Source organism: Bombus vancouverensis, chromosome 5 (assembly GCF_051014615.1).
Source record: "Bombus vancouverensis nearcticus chromosome 5, iyBomVanc1_principal, whole genome shotgun sequence".
In the NCBI taxonomy this organism is placed as follows: Eukaryota; Metazoa; Arthropoda; class Insecta; order Hymenoptera; family Apidae; genus Bombus; species Bombus vancouverensis.
This window is the reverse complement of record NC_134915.1, coordinates 8925762-8947785: the sequence shown is the minus strand read 5'-3', so window position 1 is coordinate 8947785 and position 22024 is coordinate 8925762. Positions and strand designations below refer to the sequence as shown.

The 22024-nt window shown below is 40.8% G+C and overlaps 1 long non-coding RNA gene across 4 annotated transcripts in view; it reads left to right on the top strand.

Annotated features, from left to right (window-relative positions):
• Window positions 1-22024, top strand: part of LOC117161771 (uncharacterized) — a 172764-nt gene that overhangs the window by 71767 nt on the left and 78973 nt on the right. The gene's annotated exons all lie outside the window — the stretch shown is intronic.

Genomic DNA, 22024 nt, shown 5'->3' with positions numbered 1-22024 from the left:
TGTGCCAGCGTTGGCATGGCCCTCGGCCTCTTCGCGATCCTCCGTCGCTTTCGTTTCCTCCCACCTTCTCGTTTCTTTCCTCTTCTAACCCCTTTCTCTCCTCCATATCGTTCCCTTCTTCTTCTTCTTCTTCCTTTTCTTGCCCATCTTCTTCCTCCTCATAACCCTTCCTCTCTTCTTCTTCGACGACGACTTCCTCTTGGCTTTACATCGACTCTGAGTATCCTCTCCCATCCCTCGACTCCGCTGCTCACCCTTAGTCGACGATTTCTCAGGATAGACGTAATTGGCTTATTTGCATTGTTCCGTCTGTGCCTGGGCTCCATCGTTCGCGATGCATCATTCGCGAGCCGAGAAAGAGGGAACGATTTTTCCTTGCAGCAACGTCGTTGCGTCACGACGCGACGCTACGAACAGAGTGCACTTTGTATATGCATTATAGTGCTGGGAGAGGCGCGTGCTGGGAATATTCGCGAGATCGTGGACGAGAAATATGGAAATTTATGCGAGAACGTTCGGATTTTACGGATCATTAAGGGGATATGGAGCGTCGACGGTACGACGCGAGGATCTTACTCCTCCAGCGTCAGCTTGTTGCCGGCTTTGTTACCCCCCTTAGTGATTGATGAGCGAGAATGACGACCGCTGTGCTTGATTCACGCGTGTAATTTGTAACTGTTCTTTTAACGGTTTCCATTGTACTAGCCTTCGACTTCCGACTATTTACTTACCGATGTTCTGTTCCAACCACCCTGCAAACAACGAAGCTTATCAAAGCGAATGCAGTCCAGTCATGCACCTTAAAGTCTCAATCACCATTGGTATCCATTATACCGTATCGTTTCTTTCTTATTTCCTTCAACGTGCTATATCAAACTGGAAGAAAGTTGTCAGGTTTATGTAACAATTTGGCGCGTACCATGGAACTTGGAACATTTATTATCGTTCTGAGTGTATTATTTTGTTCGTTTATTATACATATAGCAAGCTATTGAATTTTTGTTAGTTGCCTACGGTGTTACTCTATAAAAAAATTACCTCGCTATATTATATCGGCACATTAAGCAAGAAGCATTCTTTGATTTTATGACTGCAAGTTCCAGAATCTAATTTTCTAATTTTACCTATTTATAGAAATTTATAGATATTATCGTTTCTAACGTTATTACTGTACAACTCATTCATTAAAATCATTTATTTCTTTGAATTTCAACGATTCCTTATGAAGTGTTTTTGCTGAAACTATTTTTTATATATTTTCTATCATAGTGTAAAAATATAAATTTCGATAAAAGCCTAGGGACTTGTACATGCCAATGTTCCTCCAGCATACGGTATCCCACGAAAGACTACGGTTCGTTAATCGCGTGCAACCGATTCGGCCACACGATTCGAAGCACGAGAATATGATTCGAGTGGAAAAGTGTATACGTACGCGTGCACTTTATCAAGGACCGTTTCTATCGCTGCGAGGAATCGCGACGTATCGATGCGGGACTATCGATATGATCGCTCAGTCGCGTGATCCTCTTTCCTTTTTTTCCATTTCCCTGTGCATGCTGGTGGTTCACCCCTCTTCTATGGGAATAGGGATTTGAAGCGGTTCTTTGTGAGACTGTTCAAAATACTGGCCTTGAAAACGTATTTAAAAATCGTTGATACTCGTGCGCAGAAAACCTATCACGAATTCGTCATCTTCCACCTAATTGTATTTTCCTAACGTTAAAAAAATATCTCGAGTATGAGCAAAATACGGAAAACTTGTCACTGATACGTACGATTTCTCCTTTCAATTGTACGTTAAACATTTTCTTAAACAGTATTAAAAAGACTGTTTCGTTTGCTAAAACGAATAAGATTGAAAAGATTTGAAGATCGCAATAGAAAAATAGTATAATTCGTTTGGTCTAACTGGCACAGATCAACTACGAAAGTAACCACGTGTCATAGAGGTTTTGACAAGACGCTGACGCATCCTCGAGGATTAGTAATTCACGGGGTGTAACTCGGTCCTGCTCGAGCCAAGAAGATACTCCGTGGAATAACGGAAGTATGCAGATTTTCGCGTAGTGACAGAACTCGCGGTATGCTTTTGAAGTCGACGTCCCACCTACTGTTTTAACGGCTCCGACACGTTTTATACCTGTAGACCCCTGGTGTCAGGCATCAGCCTTGGATATTACGCCGTAAGAGTTACGTCTTTGATGTCGCGCCACGACTGTTTCCGCGCTGTCAGTCGTTTTAGTAATTCTTCCTCGTCGCCTCGGAACTGCTCCGTGTCTGCTAATTGAGTCTTCAAGCCAGCCATTTCAACGAGAAGACCGGCGGAGAGTACGAAAAGCCTTTGTGTCGCGATCGACAACGTTCTTCTTCTCTTCCTCTGTGTGTGTAACCGGCTGGAAGTTGAACGTTACAGGGTGTAAGAGGAAACTCACGTTGTAAACCGGAGTCGTAAGGCATTTTCTTGGCGATGCTTTTACGATCGGCGTGTGTCTCCTAATGAAGCGTACAGGCTGACCTATTTTTGGTTGTTTCTGGGTTAGGGAGACAGGAAACGTAAAAGGGGGCACCGAGATGTTCTGGATGCGTCTGTCTAGATGGATCTTCTCCAATGTGGAATTCGTTCAACTTTCGTTAGACGTTGAGGTTTTACGTCGAAAACTTTGGTTATTGTGGTCTGACAGTTGTAAGGATTTCATTTCCATTAGATGATATTTGGAATGGTTCAAGGTTTTCTGAAATGTAAAGAAACTTTCTTTACATTTTTGTACTTTGTCACAGAATCGTTTCTCGATATATATTTCTTCGTATATCGCAGTTTTATAATTACTATATGGAATTTGATCTGTTGTGACGTAGTAGTTGCGAGAATGTTATTTTTGCTACGCATTATATCTTGCTTTTACATTTGTCATAACTACGAAAACATCCATCCAGTTCAGTCATCACGCGTACTTAATTCAGATAAAAGGCGACAAGTTGAATCATTTAACGACGCCATCAACCGGGTACTAAATCATTGTTTAACACGTAGATAAGCCATAATTGTGCGCATTTAATTACGTTTCTCCTCTATATTTCTACATATATATCTCTGTATAAAGAGAGATAGTAATCCAAAGGCAAAGAACTCGAGGAACGAGACGATCACTGATTATTCCATTCGCGGCATTTCGTGGAATCGTAAAGTTTCAAGCAGTCAGTTTTACAGCATAATATTCGTCTCGCAGATATTTTATTCTCAAGAAGTTCATTCTCTCCTTCGGAGCACCCGTAGAAAAACAATTGAAACTACGACTGGTTTTCGATCTATGATACTTGTATACTACCTGATTTAGGACCTCGTGTTGTAAATGTCTGACACTTATTTATAAGACGTCAGCCAGCAATAAAATTTACATTCTAAGGGAACCCGAAGACGACGTATCAAACTGTTTGGTCCAAGTTCGACGCGAAAGTTGTAAAACGTGTATCTCGTCATCCGTCGTTGCCGTTTCGTAAGCCAGTGGATTATTCGTGGCCGGGTAATTCAACGTTTCCAGAGTACATCCGCGGCTTTTTCTTCTCCGTCTCCGGTATAAATTAGTGTCCCCTAATCCGCGTAACTACGGACAAAAACCGGGAGAATTATTTCTTGGCCCGTCTACGCTCAAAGATCCAGGATTAACGCGGCGACGTTGCGCTTTGTTTGCTCCGCCTTTGTTAAACGTGCGAGCGTTTTCATCGACGCTGTTAACGACACGAAAGATCAGACGACGATAACGTTACTTTCTGCAATGGAGAAAGATTCTGAGCTTTTCGTGTTTACAGTTTATATCTTTCGCAAGGTAAAGGACCAAAGTTTATTCTTAAGCTTTTTAAACGACGATGAAGTTACTTTTAGTGTGGAAAAAGATTCCGAGTTTTTTAGCTTTGTATGTTGTGTCTTTCATAGAGAAACAACATATCTTCGGTATTAGAATGTGAAATATCCTCAATCGTTAAAACTTTTTCTTTCATATTTCTTCGTTCACACGACGTTGCCATAATTGTTAGTATTTTTGGATCTGGTTTAACGATTATCCAGGGACGTTACACGTGATAACATAGATGGTTTAAATTTTTATTCTGAGAAGTCGATATAAACGTCGCGATTGAATAATTTAGAAGTTTCGAAAACGATCATCGATGCAGCCACCTTGGTCCACTCGATTACGATTACAGACGGGTTAACAATCACATTATATCGAGTTAATTAATACAATTCACCGTTGAACGAGCGTGCATACGTAATTGCGCGCTGAAAGCAACCTTTGCTGGATGGCTTATCACGTTCGCACAGTGATTACAGCAGACCACATGGAAGCACGTGAAACCACTTGCTTGCGTAATGGGATCCTCCTTCTGAAATATTGCATCGTGTGAATGTTCCGTAGAGGCACGACCGTGTTTGAGTAGATCTGAATAGAAATTCGTGTTAACGTTGCCACCCACGCATGCTGTTTCCTTTATAAAACATTGTCTTTACGGCCCGTTCCTTTGACCTTTACATTGCTTAATTAATTTTTGTAATTCTTGAAAGTATTCATTTTTAGAGACAACGAACGTTCTTTAATTTTCTAGAACATTACCAGAATGTTATTAACATATGCTTATTGATTTGTCCATAACACATTCTCTTTGCTCCTCGTTGATTTAATCTTTGCGTCCATCGATTAAGCCTAACCGAAATATAATGAACCGACTTATGTTATCGTTAATTTTTAAGTGAAATAGAAAGACGATAGCTTTTTGCAAACAACCGTACTTTTATTACCACGTACGAACTTTAGGTATTTCATTTGTTAAAAGAACTCCGCATTATAATAATTAATTTAACATCAACCCATAAGATTAATGTAATATTAATCTATAACTATAAACATTGATCTAGATATTAATTATAGAAATTAATCAGGTACGTGCAACTGAAAGTATTCAGACACTGAAGCGTCTAAAATTTTACGCTAAATTATAGTAAAAAAAAAAAAAAAAAAATAGAAATGGAAACTGCTCTCAAGCACTTCTGACCGCGCAATCTCAAATCAGAAGACACCTTTACAAGCGTGCACCGATTAATTGCAACAATCGCGATGGAAACAATCGCGTTCGACGTGCGGGTGGCGATGGTTGATAAATCATTGGGAAACGGTGCCGGAGCCAGCAATTTGCCAGCAGACTGTCATTACAGTCGGATGGTGTGTGGCATGAATCACGAGCGTCCTCGTAGGCATCCACGATACACGAATGTGTATCATGGTGCGACGCACCACAGAAAAAAGATTTGAAGTTTTATACGAGCGGAGGGTTTGAGTCGATCAGCTGAGTAACAATTTGTCGTGATGTGGGCGGCTGGAATCTTACATATCCCTCGAATGCTGGCTATCCGAGCGTGTTGGTGAGACACGTGCGGATACGCGCGAGTACGCGCTCATACGTCCATGAACAGGCGACACCGTCTCCCACACAGGTCCACAATGAAATATATATACAGGGTGTTAAAAAGAATGAGATATAAGGAGTAATTCTAGACATGAAGACAGAAGTGAAAAAAATTTATGTATTACAACGATATTTGACATGTATTTTTCGAATTAAAAACGATCTAGTTTTACGCTATAGGTGAATGTGACAGCTGATAAATATTTCTCTTCGTTTCGTTTATTCTTCGCGTTCCTCTCGGAGGCAACCGAACGAAATTAAACGAAGACCACGGCCAGGAAATAGGACGAGCAATTTTGAGATTCAATAATCGACACCGTGTTAATAAAGCTGTGCTTCTATCACGATACATCTAATTAATCGTATCCTGTTGAACGTTGCTAAAGTGATTCGTCGTTGGATTATTTTTAAGAGTAAAATTCAATAATTAATTCCACGTTAATAAAACTGTCTCTCTGTTTGCTTGCGCATTTATTTTCCACCCTATCGAACCTTCCAAAAATGATTCTTCATTGGATCGTTTATAAAATTCTTATGCGTTTCCGTCGTTTCTTTCGTTAATTACTGTCGCGAATCGTTTACTAATTTAGCCTTTCAGATAATCTGAAACATCTCCAAGTATTGGGTTGTTCGAAAAGTTTCTTTCGTTTTATGAGGAAATAATAGACGTACAACGCTTTGTTTTATATTATTTTGTCGAATTACGTACGATCCATTTTGTTCTGTTGAGATAAACACCGCGACATTTCACAGACTTGATTTCACGTTTGTATGAAGGTGTATTGTGGTAAAAAACACGTTTGCGAAAGAAAGACACTTTTCGGACAACCTAATATATATACATACTTATTAGCGTCTTCGTTACGTCACACAATCGTTCGTTGAGTCAAACGTTTGAAGCTTTTCTCCACGTATAATGTTCAGCTTTTTGTAACACCGTGTATATACGCGCGTGTAACACCGATTTGTCTGGTCGCATCGGGAGAGAAAATGGTGTGGCTGTCTGCCGCTGGCTTTTCGCCATACGCCCACGCACATCCCCCTGCGAGCCCCGCTCGCTTCTCCAAACATGTCCCGAACTTAGAACAACGTCGCCACACTAATCCCACGGATCTGCAGGCAGACGCGACGGGGACCGATTCTTTCCCGTGTTTCTACACACGCAGCTGGCGTCTCACTTCTGCGTACTCGCGCGGATTAACCGTAAAAAGCATCGAGCTGTTCTGTGCGCGCACTGTCAAGTCAATGGGATCACGTTCAACCTCGATAATGGTTAAAACGGATGATATTTTAATTAAATTAGTTTATCCTGCTGAACTTATACTTGTGTGTTGACGGATACAAGGGGAAGTTCATTTCGAGGAAGATCTTTTAGAAGTTGGTTTCGAAGTAGTTGAAGCTCTTTGGATAAAGTAACTTTTGGCAGAAGTTTCTGTATGTATTAGATAGCTGAATATTGCATAAATGTGGCGAGGTTTGTCTGAGACCGTGTATTTGAAAATTTGGTATGATTGGATTATTGAGATTATGTGACAAATTAATTATCACGATTGACTATCGTCAGAATTATCTTGCGCTCTGTTTGTATAAAATGGACATATAACATGGCATACATGTTGCTACGTATAACATTATTTTTCATTGTTCATTGTTCACATTCATTTAATCTTTATATAATGTTTGAATATATATACAATGTTGGAATAGACATAGTCTTCAAATTGAAGAAAATAATAAAATTTGAAGAATATACATATGTAGGAAAGAATGAAGAACAAAAAGAGACAGACTCTTCTCGCATCCATCCATTCTGCCTCTCGTATCCCTGTATTTAATTCGTATCTATCTCGAATCGATTAGAAGCTGTCACAAATATTCTAACTAACAGTCTCGAATTAAAAGAAATTCTACTAAAGTCACACAGGCGAATAAAACGAGGGTAACAGGTCCGAAGGTTTTTCGGAGCTAGTCGATTGAATGCGAGTTACGTACAGTGAATTGAATCCGTAGAGACTTATAAACGTGTTAGAGAAACAGAAATGAAAAGGAAGGAGTTGTTTGTTTCGTGAGCTAATTGAACTCATCAGTAATACTTAGCTGGCAGGCTCCTCGTTAGACATCAGGACATTTCCTACCAGTAAGCATCTGCCATATGAAAGAATCCCCAGAAACTGATATTGTTTCGAGCCTTTTGACATCTGTCTATAATTTATCCTGTATCGATACGTTTTAGCAATTTGTTTGACACGAGATGCTTTCTTCCCTTTGATGAGAGAGAATTCTATAAGAGAAATCCTATCCTTTGTTGTATGGAGCGTGTTATTTTCGCGTTTACTTCAGGTGACTCGCGTGGATCTATAACGAGCGAAAGAAGGCTTGGGTCTTCAAAAATCGATACTCATAGAGGTCGACAGGAAGGATCAGTACACGTTAGACACAGCACTGACTTTGATATCCTCTCTTATGACTTCCTTTCTGGACCTAGCTTCTGTCTTTTTGGCCTTACAGTACCGTGCAAAAGTCTTACACTGTCCACGAAAAGCAAATGGTTTACCTTTAGAAACCGATAGAAGGTTATTTTCGATTTTTTAATATCGTCGTTATTTATTTAAAAACGTCATAGAAATCATCGGAAGAGGGTATCATTAACGAGTATCCTAGAATTTTCTCAGATTATCGACTAATTTGAGATAATCAACGTTTTACAGGACCCTCTTTTGCTATTCACACAACAGTCGGCTTGGAAATGTCGTCGAATAATTTTTTAATACATCCGTTTCTGCTGTGACTCGCCGAATTCTACTATTCTCTATTCAATTCTTTTTTACAAACATACTGTTCGTGACAAATGAAAAGTTTGTTAATTTGAAAATTACAAATATTTAGTTAGTTGCATAAAAGCATATTAAATTAGCATTACAAAACCAGAACAATAGACTGCGAAGTCTACTACTTTTGCATAGTACTGTATTTCTGTAGATCTCAGCGACCGGTCCGCAAATAAGTCGTCGTCCTCCGTTGTGCCTTTTGTGTTTGTAAATCAAAAAGCCGAACCATCGAACGTAGAAACTGAATCAGCGGCACGGAAATCCTATCTTCCTACCGGTTCATAAAACGTAACCGATGTGTACGGTATCTTTGCTCTCCTGGCTGGCATGTATTCCCTGGCAAAAACGTCTTTTGAAGTTTCCTTGGCGGAAAGAGGCCACAGGGCACGCCATTGATTTAATGGGTGTACTTTTAGCCGCGGTTAAACACCACATCAAACCGCGCCCGCCTCGTCGACTTTCTTCCTTCCTACTTTAAGAGAACACAGGCTTCATTCGATAAATGACTTCTATACGACCGCTATCATTCCTCCACCACCGACACGGCTTAAACTCTTCCGCTCTGAGCAATGCTTCCGTGAATCACGTTCAGCTACCGTGGCGACCATTTCGAACGACGAATTCTTTTTCTCTCACTTCACTGCTATTATTATAGAATTATCCTGATCATTGGACGACTGCAAGGATCGTTAACGATATGACAGCTGGCTAGTTTCGAACGTAATTGAAGGGCTCATAGCAAAAATGGCTTTAGTCCGTGTTTCTTTCCTTCTGTGACATTCCGAGAAACTCGGTGAAAAATTAAAATCTCAACCGTAGATTGTAATTATTAGACGTATAGAAATGTAATGTTTGTTTTTCGTCAACGACAAAAATTCGCTTTAAAAAATGCCATTATTTTCGTATACACTTGTATGTAGTTGAAATGTAAAGCTGAAGCTAATTGAAGATTCGTGACATTTTACTGCTATTATTATTTGTAACATCTAAAGTATTCTAGAAATCCAGAGTTACCGGTAGCAGTTACCGGTTAAGTCGCGGAAAGTTCGTGAATCGAATTAAACTTTCAACCTGTTCCAATCTTTTCCCCTTATTTTTTCCCATTATTATATAACATTATCGCAAGCACGATAGATTGACGAGCTGAGCTTTTAGCCAGCGCGAAATTAAAAAGCTGTCCAAAGGTTAAACGACCGGCTTGAAATAAAGCAGTATATCGCGTGCGACGTTAGATAGTAGAGCTCCCGTTGAAACGATATACACTCGAATTCCTTCCCTCTATTTTCCCCTTCATTTTTTCCCCTTTCCACCCTTTCATACTTTCTTTCGCTCCCTTCTTTTTTTTTTCTTTTCAATGAGGATTAACGCTACACGTTTCTCGCGTAAATTATGTATCTCGCGTTACACCGCTACGCATTACGAATCCTTTGGCTTTTCAAACTTCCTCTTCCTGTCTTTTTCTCTTCTTCTATTTCTTTTCTTTCTCTCTTTCTCGTTTTTTTCTTTTTTCTTTTTGATACAGCACGCGGTCTCGTGTTCGCGTCTTCTAGGTATTCATCGGCGATGTATAATGTAAAATACGGAAACGTATTATCATTATGGCCCCGACGAACACAGAACGGCAATTATAATTAGGTCGGCTGACGATGATAAGCCTTCTGGGAATGCGTGACTCTTGATAAAGTTGGTGACATTTTTCCGTACTCACGAACCAGCCTCGTACGTGCGCCGTAAAACAAAAGGGCATTCTACGTTTCCTGTGAATTTATTACGCGACCATTTTTTTCGGCGACTTCACGCCATCGTTCTCTTTCTCTCTCTGTTTCTTCAAATTAATTTTCTCCAACAAGAATTTATAGAAGAAGAGGTCTTTTTATTTATCTTTCTTTTCTTTTTTTTTTAGTTCGTTGAAGTTCGTTGAAGTTCTCTTCTGTCCTTGAAGTATGACGTTAGAAAGATGGTCAGTATTGATTTTGATTGGAAAACGGGAAGTTTGAAATATCAGCCGAAGAAGGTATGTAGTTAGAAGCAAACATTCAATATTTGCTGTTTACTGTTAGATTTTGCTCAAATAAAATATTCCTGGTGGATCGATGTCTATGTGTGATAGACGCGAGTGTGCGTCTCTGTTGTTTGCTTTGTTAATTCTTACTGTTACTTGTTTATGTTCAAGTTTAATATTTTTATTTGTCTTGGGCTTTTGAAAAGCATGTACAAATTTTCAGATATTTACAGATGTGTCTACTATGTTATATCGTTCGTGTGTTATAATCGTTCATCGAAATGAACAAATATTTGAAACTTCGCACGATAAAAATTAATATTCTTTTGCAAGAACTTTAGCAGTGAAATTTTGCTTGATTCGTTTATCTATGTAGATTCAAATTTCTTTAAAAATTTACTTTAAAAATAATTCAAAATATTCGAAGTCATATTACGTTATCGGTAACAATACAGGAATATTGTATAAATATGGAAAATCTAAAAAAGAACCATGTTTCCTGTTAAATCATTCAACGTGACGAATAAAAGAACAAGTTTCAAGAATCAAATTTCATTCGCACTGTCAATGATATAGTTTATATATGCTGTGATGAATCAAACGTCATAAATAATTCATAAATAATACGGAACAATGCTTAATATCAATATTCTATACGCTTATCTCACAAAATCTGAGATATTATTCGCTTAAACGCAGACTATCCATTCCAAAGATACACTGTTCGATCACAGCTCTCTTGAGCTATGAAAAAAGAAAAGAAAAAACGATTTAGAAGAACCGTAACACAGCATACTTGCTATCTGTCGTTCAATATTTTATCTATTACTAAATTCGATTTTGACGGAGCGTCGTGTTTAGCTTTCAGTCAACGACAATAGAGCAACCTCAACCTCGATATACATCGAGTATGCGCTCGCGTCACGCGACAAGCCGCGTTATGAATATTGACAAAAATCGCTCGATAATTTATAGTCGATTGTGCCAAGTACTCATGAATTTATTCAATAGAGAACTCGACCTGGGTAATCCGCTTTCTATAAGTTGCCGATCTTGGATCGACGCGTTTTATTTCACCCTGGTCTTGTCCTCGATACACATGGAACAATGCGGAAACATGGTGCTAGCACGCGTCTTGCTTCAACCAGTTTCTTACCTTGCTCCGCGATTTATATTCTTTGGTATTTGGAAGACAAATACACGAGGTATGACTATCGAGTCTCGAGAAATAGTTTTGAAATTGTAACGTTATAATCGGAAAATATGGCATATATATATAGTTTTCAAATTATCATAGATATAAATTTATTATAGTTAAACAAGTATCAAACATACGTAGATTTTCATGAGTGTATGCATTGTGGCCTTCAGATGTTTCATAAATTTGTCAGAAATTTGTGCGGATACGTGTGGTAATTCGAAAACTGTTCCTCGAAATTTTATTTATTTACGACACAATGTCTGAATCATCGGGGACATGGTTTTATAATGATTCGACGACTATCAAATGTGTACATGTAGAAACGTTCATTCGTCAAAAATTTCTACACACGTAATTCGAGAATTCTGTTTCTCGAAATTTTATTCATCTTTGACAATATAGTCGCGATATATGTGTTACACGAGTATACCGATACACGACAGCCGAGTCTCATTTCAGTCCTAACTTTCGAAACGTTTCGTGTCTATAGCGCACATAATACATCCATAAAAGGTGTCTACAAGTGTTCGAACACTTTGGTTGGCCTGTGTATGATAAGGTAAATTTCGTAGGGGTCGCTGGTTAGGGGTCAGAGGTTTCCTCGTATGTTCCATGTAAGCCCGGTCTGTTCTCGAGAAAGGGCACACGCGGGCTTCCAATCAAATACACGTCAAGGAGCTTAACAAAGGACGGGCATAATTCATTGCGCGTATTGGTAGCCACGATCTGGCTTGGTCAAGCAAAAGGGTGAAGGTTGAGAAAAGTAAGAAACAGCGTTGTACGATGCGAAAAAAAGAGAAGGCTGTATATCGGTAGGGGATAGAAACGAGGGAGAAAATGCGCGAGATAACAAACCAGAGAGCTCGCGGCTCTGCCAACCTTGTGAAATATGCACCCATATATCAATGGCGTGCATATCAATTGCCACTACTGCCAACTGGCATGACTATAAAGCCAGCCAACTGCTCGGATGCTGGCCAACGCCGTGGAATCGTACAGGGAGAAAAGGAAAGATCCGAGTCCCGGGTCCTACCTCCGTGCTCGGCGAACCTTTCAGGGCCCGCGAGCCTGTTATTCGATCGGCCTTTATTAGCCATAAATTTGATATGATACGCGAGGAATATGATAATGGCCATCAGGTCATGGGGAATTGCCGAACGGATAGGTCGATGTTTCGCTCCTTTAACGTGTTGATGATGGTGTATATAGGTGTATGCGATATAGGTGTTGGGTTGGTAGTGTGGACGTATACGCTTGACAGTCATTGGGCGAACCTTTTCGAGGAAGTTACATGGAGACTGATTGTATAAGTAGCTAAATTGGAAGCCTACGGGGTGGTCAAAAAATGTATTATGGGCAGGTTCATTTATAGGAATCTATTTGGAGATGAATACGTATTTGCGATAAAGTCTACAATGTAACTCAAGCTCCTGTACACTTTCTATTTGAAACCTATTTGGAGATGAATACGTATTTGCGATAAAGTCTACAGTGTAACTCAAGCTCCTGTACACCTACATACTCACGTGTGTATATATGTATAAACCTTTGTTGAGGTTCCTCAAATTAAAAAAAAAAGTAGAAAAGTTAGAGCACCCGGTCTACGAGGATTAAATAATAGGAATTACTTGCGTTGAGATAAATGAATTCAACTATTATGGGAGCTTTAGTTAATCTACTAACAGATAAGATTTCATTAGAATTTAATTTAATAGGTTAGTATGTAATTTAATTAGTTGATAGGTTAACGGAGTTCTATGTCAAATAATGCAAGTGTTTCGAGTTTAGATCGATCCTATGAAAGTCATGATTGATCTGACAGATACAAATTTGAATAAATACGCAGACACGTTTTAAAGCTTACTGTTATACGATACAATAAATCTGCATGTTTATTACACGCGAAATTTCTATATCTCTGACATACAAATATTATTTTTATATATGATTCACGTTGTAGATATTTCACACGCATCCATCAATGGAGATACTTGGTTAATTCATCTAATTTCATAATTTATTTTACACATCTTATTCGTACAACGAATACAATGTATCTTACTTATCAGTCTGTCTCGAAGCTTGTACTTATATTCCGTTTAATAATTATAAATTGAACATTACTTGTATATTTTTACGATCCTTATAGAATAAGTGACACTTCATCGCAGGTTATATTCACTGTATCTCTCAAATATATTACGACTAAAGGAATTTTTAAGACCTCTAAAGTCTCCAGAAGATTTTTCTAACCTTCTCATAATCTTCCGGATCGGTATTCGGCCGGTTTACCATTTACCGGAATTCTCGACGATTTTACTTAACTTTAGTCGTATTAGATGCAATGATTCACTGGCCGCAAATGGTCGCACGATGAACACAATGCGCTCGTTAACGCGTCGGAGGGCAATTGGCCGTAAGTGTCTTCGTCTTAAATCCCTCTGACGTTATTCCCGCGCGTTATTACCAGTCGCGAAGTTGCCCCGTGGTAAACTGAATTAACGATAATAATTTAACGGAGGGGTGTACACGGAGTCCAGCCCGAGAAGCGAACCACTTCAGATTACAAAATTGCAGTAAACGCTTAAGCTCCGTGTGGAGTTCGAGTAAACTTTTCGAGAGGAGCTTAATTAGCATCAAGCCAACTCGAGGTAGGTGTACTGGAACACAGAGAGAGAGAGAGAGAGCCCTAAATACATTCGTGCGAGTTCACGCGGAAACCAGAGTGGGGGCTGAGGGGTCAAACGTAACCCAGCGTTCGCGTGGAGACACACGATGAAAGAGAACGAGCGAACGAAGGTAGAAGGTAAGAGACGGAACATGAAGAGAGAAGAAGCGAAGCGAATCCACTCGTTGGACTCGGCTCATGGTGAAGCAAAACGAAATTCATCTCTGATGGCCATCCATATGTATAAACATTTATTATACACGGCTTGGTAAAACGAACAGGTGGTGCAACCGAGCAAGGAGTGATTGCCAAAGTAAAATTTGTATTATATTTTCTCGCTCTTTTGTTATTATTGTATACTAAAGACTAATAATATCTCATAACGTACAACAAGTTTGAGATGTCAGGTGATTCAAATAATGCTACCTTGCTACATGTATTAAATATTTGAACAATATTCGGTAAGATGGTAGATTCCATAAAACTAACAAGAAATTTCTTAATAACTTCGTCTTGCTAGAGCACTGAAATGTCACACTGTGCAGTTGTGTGTGAAAACTGGTGCTAAAACGATGGAGGCGGACGCGACTCGAGGGAGAGACGAATGATGGAAATGGTAGAAAAGGGAGAAGATACCTTCTGGCCGGTGCGCTAGGCTCGGTGAAGCTAATGTTACTTTTTACCAAAGGGAGTTGGCAGCCAGTTTGCTTTCCACGCCTGCCTCGTCGAGGCAGAGCCCTCTCCTCCGAGAGTGGGCGGAGGTTCGACTGTGCAAAATGACTTAATGAACGGTATCTTCTACTGCTGCTCTCTAATCATTCCGGCCACTTACTTCTTGCCGTCAGCCATTTACTTTCGCAACTAGCGCTTCTTGTTCTCCTTCTCCGTCTCTTTTCCTTTTTTCTTCTCTTTTTTATCCCTGACGACGAGATTCGATAATTACGGGAAAATCTCGCTGGAACACCTACGTGGACGTAGTTACGTAGCGGATCTTCATCGCGTGCCGTATCTCTTTCTTCCTTCGGATCTTTTTTTTCCTCTTCCTCCTCCTCTTTTTTTCCCTTCTTCTTTAGATTCGAATCTCCGATAGAAATGCAGCTTCGTAGATCTCGCGGCGATTGGATGCTCGTTTCAAAGACAGTCTGCCATCCTCATTAATGGCTGCTGCTACGTTTCGGTGATGCCTTGCTGTAGGTATCGTTGAATGCCATCACGAACGAACCTCGTTCTACGTAACCGACGTCCACCGGCGTAATGTTCGGGAAAACGATTTTGAAATTGGACGCGATGAGATAGGCTGTAAAGGTATTCGTTTAAGGGTCCGGAAAAATCCTCGTGGACTTTATGAGCGATGCGCTCTTTAATAGCGCTTAATTAACTGTTATCTGCGGATCTATCTCGAAATACCGATTCCTTCACGTAACCTTAACAGACCTCGATAGACCTCGTAGGATACCGTCTCTACCGGAAGGATCATTTTTCATGAAAACTAGTTAGCTTGTTCTTAGCATTTCCTTCGTCATTAATGGGCCGACATATTTTGCGGAAGTTTAAGTTAAAAGCAGAGTACTGTACACAATGGCAGACTGTTGTATAGGCCGTTAAATGGGCAAAATGGTTACGCGAGTGTCGGTAAATCTGCCTCGTTACCAGTGTCAGTGTTTTACACGCTGGAGATACAATTGCAAATTGAATGTCGGTGGTGGGCCAGTCGTAGGGAGCGGAAAGAGAAAGGTAAAGCAGAAAGAGAATAAAAATGCTACCGGACGATCGTCGACCACGGACAGATTCATAACTTATAAATTAGATTCGTGGCGTCCGAGGTGGGGCGCGTTGACGCGTCGACGGGTAGCCCCGGGTCCAGCAAATATATTATGACGCCGTGGACTGCATTCTTTGCGAAATGCAATAACACTTCCCTTGTGCATTCTCCCTTCTTTCCACTCGGGGCCGGCGTAAGGTGAGTTCAGTTTGTTCCTTGGGAACCAGACTTTGTTTCTTTACTTTTCCACAAACTTTCTACTTATAATAAACAATCGATACGATAAAAGGACAGCCCCAATAATTTGAGTAAAGAAGAAACTAACGGAAAGCAACTTGAAATCAATCGAAGCTTCACTTTCCGAAACACGTTATAAATTTACAGTCAAGTGTTATTCGTAGCAATAAAGTCTTGCACTTTTCAATATGAAACCTACATCCTCCACTTTCCTGTAATAAATTCAATTTCCAAATTGGAGCTACCTTATCGCTACAGACGCTTCAATTTATTACCACAAAATCTATCGACGTTATTTTTGTCACAATTTCTGCACTGTCTGTCTGCACTGTTTCTCCCCCTTCACTCAGTCGCTTCCTTCATCCTTTTTCCACCCTTCTTCCATGCGTGTTTGCGCGCTATACGAAATGAAGGAAATGCATAGGATCTTTCAGTCTTCATAGCGCAGTGGCTGTAAACGCGGCGAGGGGAAAGTATTAATATTGCATTCGAGACCATCTGGCGACACGGTGGGTTATTAAAATGTAAACTTCATTATCATTCCGCCGTTGTAATTACATTCCTTTTTTCCTCGCTTCGTTTTTTACCACCGCCTTCTCAACCCCTGCCCTTATTCCATGGTCGACCTATCTGACTGTAGCCACTCGTTGGCTGCCAGTTACATTAGCGAGATCTCATTCCGATGCCAGATAGGGGTTGAGGGAAAGAAATCGAACTCGTGGGTGAAAATACCTTTCTCGTTTCTCCGCCGTTCGATTTCATCTTTGCTTACTTTTCCCCGTGTTCGAGAGGGTTGGTCTCCTTTATACGGCGAAGCTGGCCGTCGCCGGTTTCCCATCCGTGGGCGAATTTACATGGGGCGTTTGATTGTCCCGGTTCGATGTCGTTCGACGGGTAAATTAGTTTTAATCGACGTTTCGCTTCAACTCGTCCATTATTGACCCGGACCGAAACGACGAGTATCTACGTAGTATACCTTTGCCACTGTTCTCATCAGGTAGAGTCTATACCTCGAGAAAAGTAAAACAACGAGAACGAAGTTGATTTTCGGCTCTGTTAAACCGAAAATATGCTACAAACGTTTTACTATTGCTTAGTGACACATTAAACGCCTTGGGGCGTTGAAATTCAGGGTTCAATAAAATCCGTAAGTTGCCAGCGAAATATGAGTTTGAATTTTTATATCGAATATTTTCCAAATTTTCAAGAGAATTAAACCATACATATCTAGTTCTGAAAGCAAACAGAAAGACTTGGCGAACGTACCGAGTCTGAAACCTGCTCTCCTGTAAAAGATAGGAAACTTGACTTATCGCGTTCTTCCCTTGTAGTCCGCGTTTATTATCGACCTAATTATCCAACTATTATCACGATTAACCATCCAGCTTAGAAGATTACTGGCAAAACTGCCGCTCTTGACTCCAATTACCCCCGGCAGGATAATAGTTGGGTTACGCGGTTACGTTCAGCCGCGGGATCACGAATTAATAGCGATCGCGGAGGAGAGAGGATACGAAAGCACAAACGAATGTAATTACTTTTCTCATTTCGTACGGAATCTGCCGTGGAAATTACACGGAGGCTTGGATCCGCCTTTCGCGGTTTCGCTCAAAATTAACCACTTTTCGCGCGCGCGCCAGCCCTGGCGAATTGTTGTTAATTAATTCAGCCAGTAAGCGGGGCATATGGGGATCGGTGTCGAGTCGCACACACGTTCGTCAACAAAGAGGCCGGCAATTAATTAACCAAAGTGGCTCCGGTGAGGGCGGACGCATTGTTACAGCCTGCCAAGCTTCGGACCATTGTTGGACGCAGGATAGTCGGCGACCAACCTGAACCCCCTTCTGTGTCCTTGTTTCCGCGTCCTTGCACCGATACAAACTTCCTGACCGCTCCTGCGGTCCAGGATAGGAACCGACGTAGCCTCTTTCGACGGTTCCGTGAGCATTGTTAGCCCAGGAGTATTGTAAATGCTGCTACCAATTACGATTTCGCGATTTATCGCCGCTGTAAAATCACAGTTTTGTCGACCGATTATCGACCAGGATCGACTTGCTTGTAAAAGGCAATTTGTGCTCAATTATCATACCAGTTGAAGTAGCGTTGGGATTTCTCGAGATACCGTTCGTGCTTTGTAATTTCAAAGAATTATTGTTGATCGAGGTCTTTATGAAGTACACTTAGCAGCAAAAGAGCAGAGTTTAAGTTTAGGCAATTGTTTCTAACGTAGTAGAAAATGTCTAGGAAAGATTGCTGTGAACTGAACGATACTCACCCACGTGAGTATCAACTTTAAATTTTGTTTCCTCTCGTACATCTGTACGAGACGATTTCACGAGTACCGTCTCTCCTTTCTCACTTCGAATTTGTAAGACAAAATTATACGATAACTGGCAATCGGCGGTTGCAGGAATTAATAAAATAATATGTAAATATAAGAAGTAAAAAATAATGTGTAAGTGAGAATTATTGCAAGCCGTGCTCGTTATTGCAAACGAATACACGTTACATTGTATTCTCTGCCGTAGCAATCATTTCCAGCAGACATCGACAAAAGTACGGATTCTCTCCTTTTTCCGAACCCATTCATTATTACTCTGTATTAGGAACCCGTTTTATCGTGTAATCGATTTCCGCAAAAAAAAAAAAAAAAAAACAATACACCGGAGGGTAAAATAGGCGAATACGTTTTCACCAGTGTTTCTGTAGGAAACGCGAAACAAATATGGCGCCGGTAAAAGCTATCCGCGACCGTTTTGCAAACAATACATTCCGCCGTGTTCTTCGAGCTGCGTCGTAGAAATTGCAATTGCGTCGGCTATATGGAAACTCACTTTGCCAACTCTGCCTTTGGGTTAACTTCGAACACAATCCTTTCGAAAACTTGACCCCCTCCCCCTTCCGTGAAACGAAATCAAATTGACCGAGAGAGGCGCGACGAGAAAGTATACATAAGGGGAGAGAAAGAGAGAGAGAGAGAGAAAGAGAGAGAGAGAGAAGGGGAACACAGAGTCGTCCATTCGTAAATCGGTCGCACCTGTTCTTCGTAAACTTGGCAAATATCGTTTGGGACGATTTAAACGCGAACGATCGATGCATCGACGCGTACATTCGCGTGAAAACTAAACGAAAGCAGAGGGACGTGAATCGAGGCCCTAGAACGGTATACCAAACGCCGTGTTGAGGGTGTTGGATGTTGGGTCCAACAGATTTAGTTGGTGGCACGAGTACGTGACATGGAACCAGAAATCCGGTCAGCTGAAAAATTCATATCCGCGCTATTAACGGTCCGGAAACTGAATATGCCATATTGGTTTTCTGCATCACGCGTGAAGCGCGCCAGGGGAAACAAATCGAGCCCAGCACAAACACATGCACCAGCTTTGATTCCCGTACCGATTTTTCCTTTTATATTTCGCGTATAGTCGCCGGCAAAGATATAGTGGGGGAAATTGGATATGAGTAAAATTGATACATTTCATAGACAGTGTTCACAGTGAGGATGTACCGAGTATCCATAGTACGTTCTCCATCGAGTGTATACCTGCTCTTTCAAAGAGTACAAACGGTTGTAAACGTCGAAACAAAACAGGATCGAAACCCGAATAATAACAAATATGTCAAGTATAAATGGAATATACGATATGCAAACTCAGTGTGAAGAACTGCTATTGACTAGCAAATCAAAATCCCACGCAAGTCAACCCTCTCGCTCTCTTTGAATTATTTTACACACAATCGTGCTTTTTTTATCGTTCACGAGTTTCTTGATTTTCAGTATTTAATGTAAAGTAAAGTAAAGTAAAGTAAAGTAAAGTAAAGTAAGTAAAGCAAAGTATTTAAAGAATCGCTGTTGATACGCGCGATTTCCGATTTTGAGAGTGCGAGTCCTCGAAACGTTTAAGATCCTTTTGCTCGTTAAAAGATGTAAACTTGTTACACAAAACAGACGAGGACCGCATCAACGTAACGTGTATGCATCTGTACGTATATATGCAATATGCGTGTATCTGTTCGGAGAACTCCGCACACGCGTGAACGTGTTTGTGACTCAGAATATCGACGAAAATAACTGTCAAACGTGTAATGTATATATATGTAGATCCATCCCGTGGATGGTTCACGTGGTGTTAAGTCTGAGGGTGGTCATCAGGTCTCGCGTCATAGGTGAAATGTGTCGCGCATTTCAGCCAACGCGGGTTAATACTGACATCGACGTCAACGCAATATTAATACTTTCACGATGACTGGCGCTTGTCAACGCTCCAACCTTTTCGTCCTATGGTTTCTAGTCATACTATACAGAGGGAGAGAGAACCTGCCGGCTGGGAATTCCGTTTCGTGATCAACCGGGTAAGCACAATCAATAGAAAGAGGACTTACATCGGGGAATAACAATGATCGTATTGAACGCGGGATCGTGAAAAACATTCCTTGGTCGTGGGCGTGGGTGATTTATGCGTCTGGTGGACAGGTAGTGTGTCGCTCTATTTACCGACCAACCCCGATTTCCATAAATAAAAATGAAGATAAAAATGGAATAAAAAGGAAAGGAATAAAAAAAAAATGAATCTGTTCTATTTGCATGGTACAGAACGAAAGCGCGTCGGATCGTTGTTATCTTACGCTCTCGCGGACAATCGGTGATCAAGCCGCTCCTCGGGTAAATATAGCCGGCCTTCGTGCTATCTAGGCGAATAACAATAAGCTCCGATTACTGCTGACGAAACGGGATCTATGCTAATCGGCCCGCGTATATAACCGTGATTGGACCACTTTAAAACATCCACACGTACGTACATACACATATGTATACGAGATTACGGATAACTTCTGGCTGCGATATGCGATCCCTGTTTGACCTAATTTCTCTCTCAGGCTTTATTTCAGGACAAACATGACGAAACGCGGCGAGAGCAGCAGGCCGGAGGTCAAGGTTGAAACCTCGTAGTAAAAGCATAACGACTAGGAGAGAAAGGCGTCCACTGTTCCTCGACGAGTCGAGTTATCCTTTCGACGCGATATTCTAACCGTGTCGGGTTCAGGTTTGCCGAAGCGAACTGCGAAATTGCAGTTCTACGAATCAACGCGATCAAGGGGCACACCGTGAACCGTAGGGGGAACGTAACAATGATCGCATTCATCGTATCAAACGCGCAGTCAGCGCCGGTTCCCCTGTTGCCTGCCACGAGTGATTGGTAGAAAGTGATTCTGACACTCGAACTCAGAGGAGCTGTTGAAAATCGTCAACCGTTCATTGAGCGTCAGGCTTGGGCTCTTTATACGAGCCGGCTGGTTCCAGTCTTGCTTGTTCACGGCTTCACCGGAGGAATTACTGGCACGAAGTCAATTTAGAGATCATTCTTTACGTACTGATCCTTTGCTTTCTTGTTCACTGTTTCGTGGATCTAGATCGCTGTGTATACAAGGTTTTTCTGTTCCTCGGAGAATTCTTTGTGGCAGTCAGAACTCTAGTTTTGCGGACATTAGAATTTCCTTGGAAAATTGAACTAATGTTATTGGCGAAATTGTATAATTAAATTACTAAATTAATAAAGAGGACATTGGTAAATTGCTAGACGAGAAACGACGCGGTTATCCAAAATGTTCTGGTGAAATATTTCGGGATGTGAGTTCTAAGCATCGTTTTTCTTAAATCTGAAAGAGAAATGAAATTGCAGTTCAATTCTTCGTACAGTTACATCTCCAATATCTTGGCAAGTTAAGTTTACCTACGTTTGTGTAACTTCTTCGAATTGCAAATTTTAAACAATTCTTGAAAATGAATCAGCAGTTTCGCATAAAACACTTTGCTATGTATAAAAAGAGTGCTTTAAAAAACGTAAACCTCGAGGTGAAAAAATTT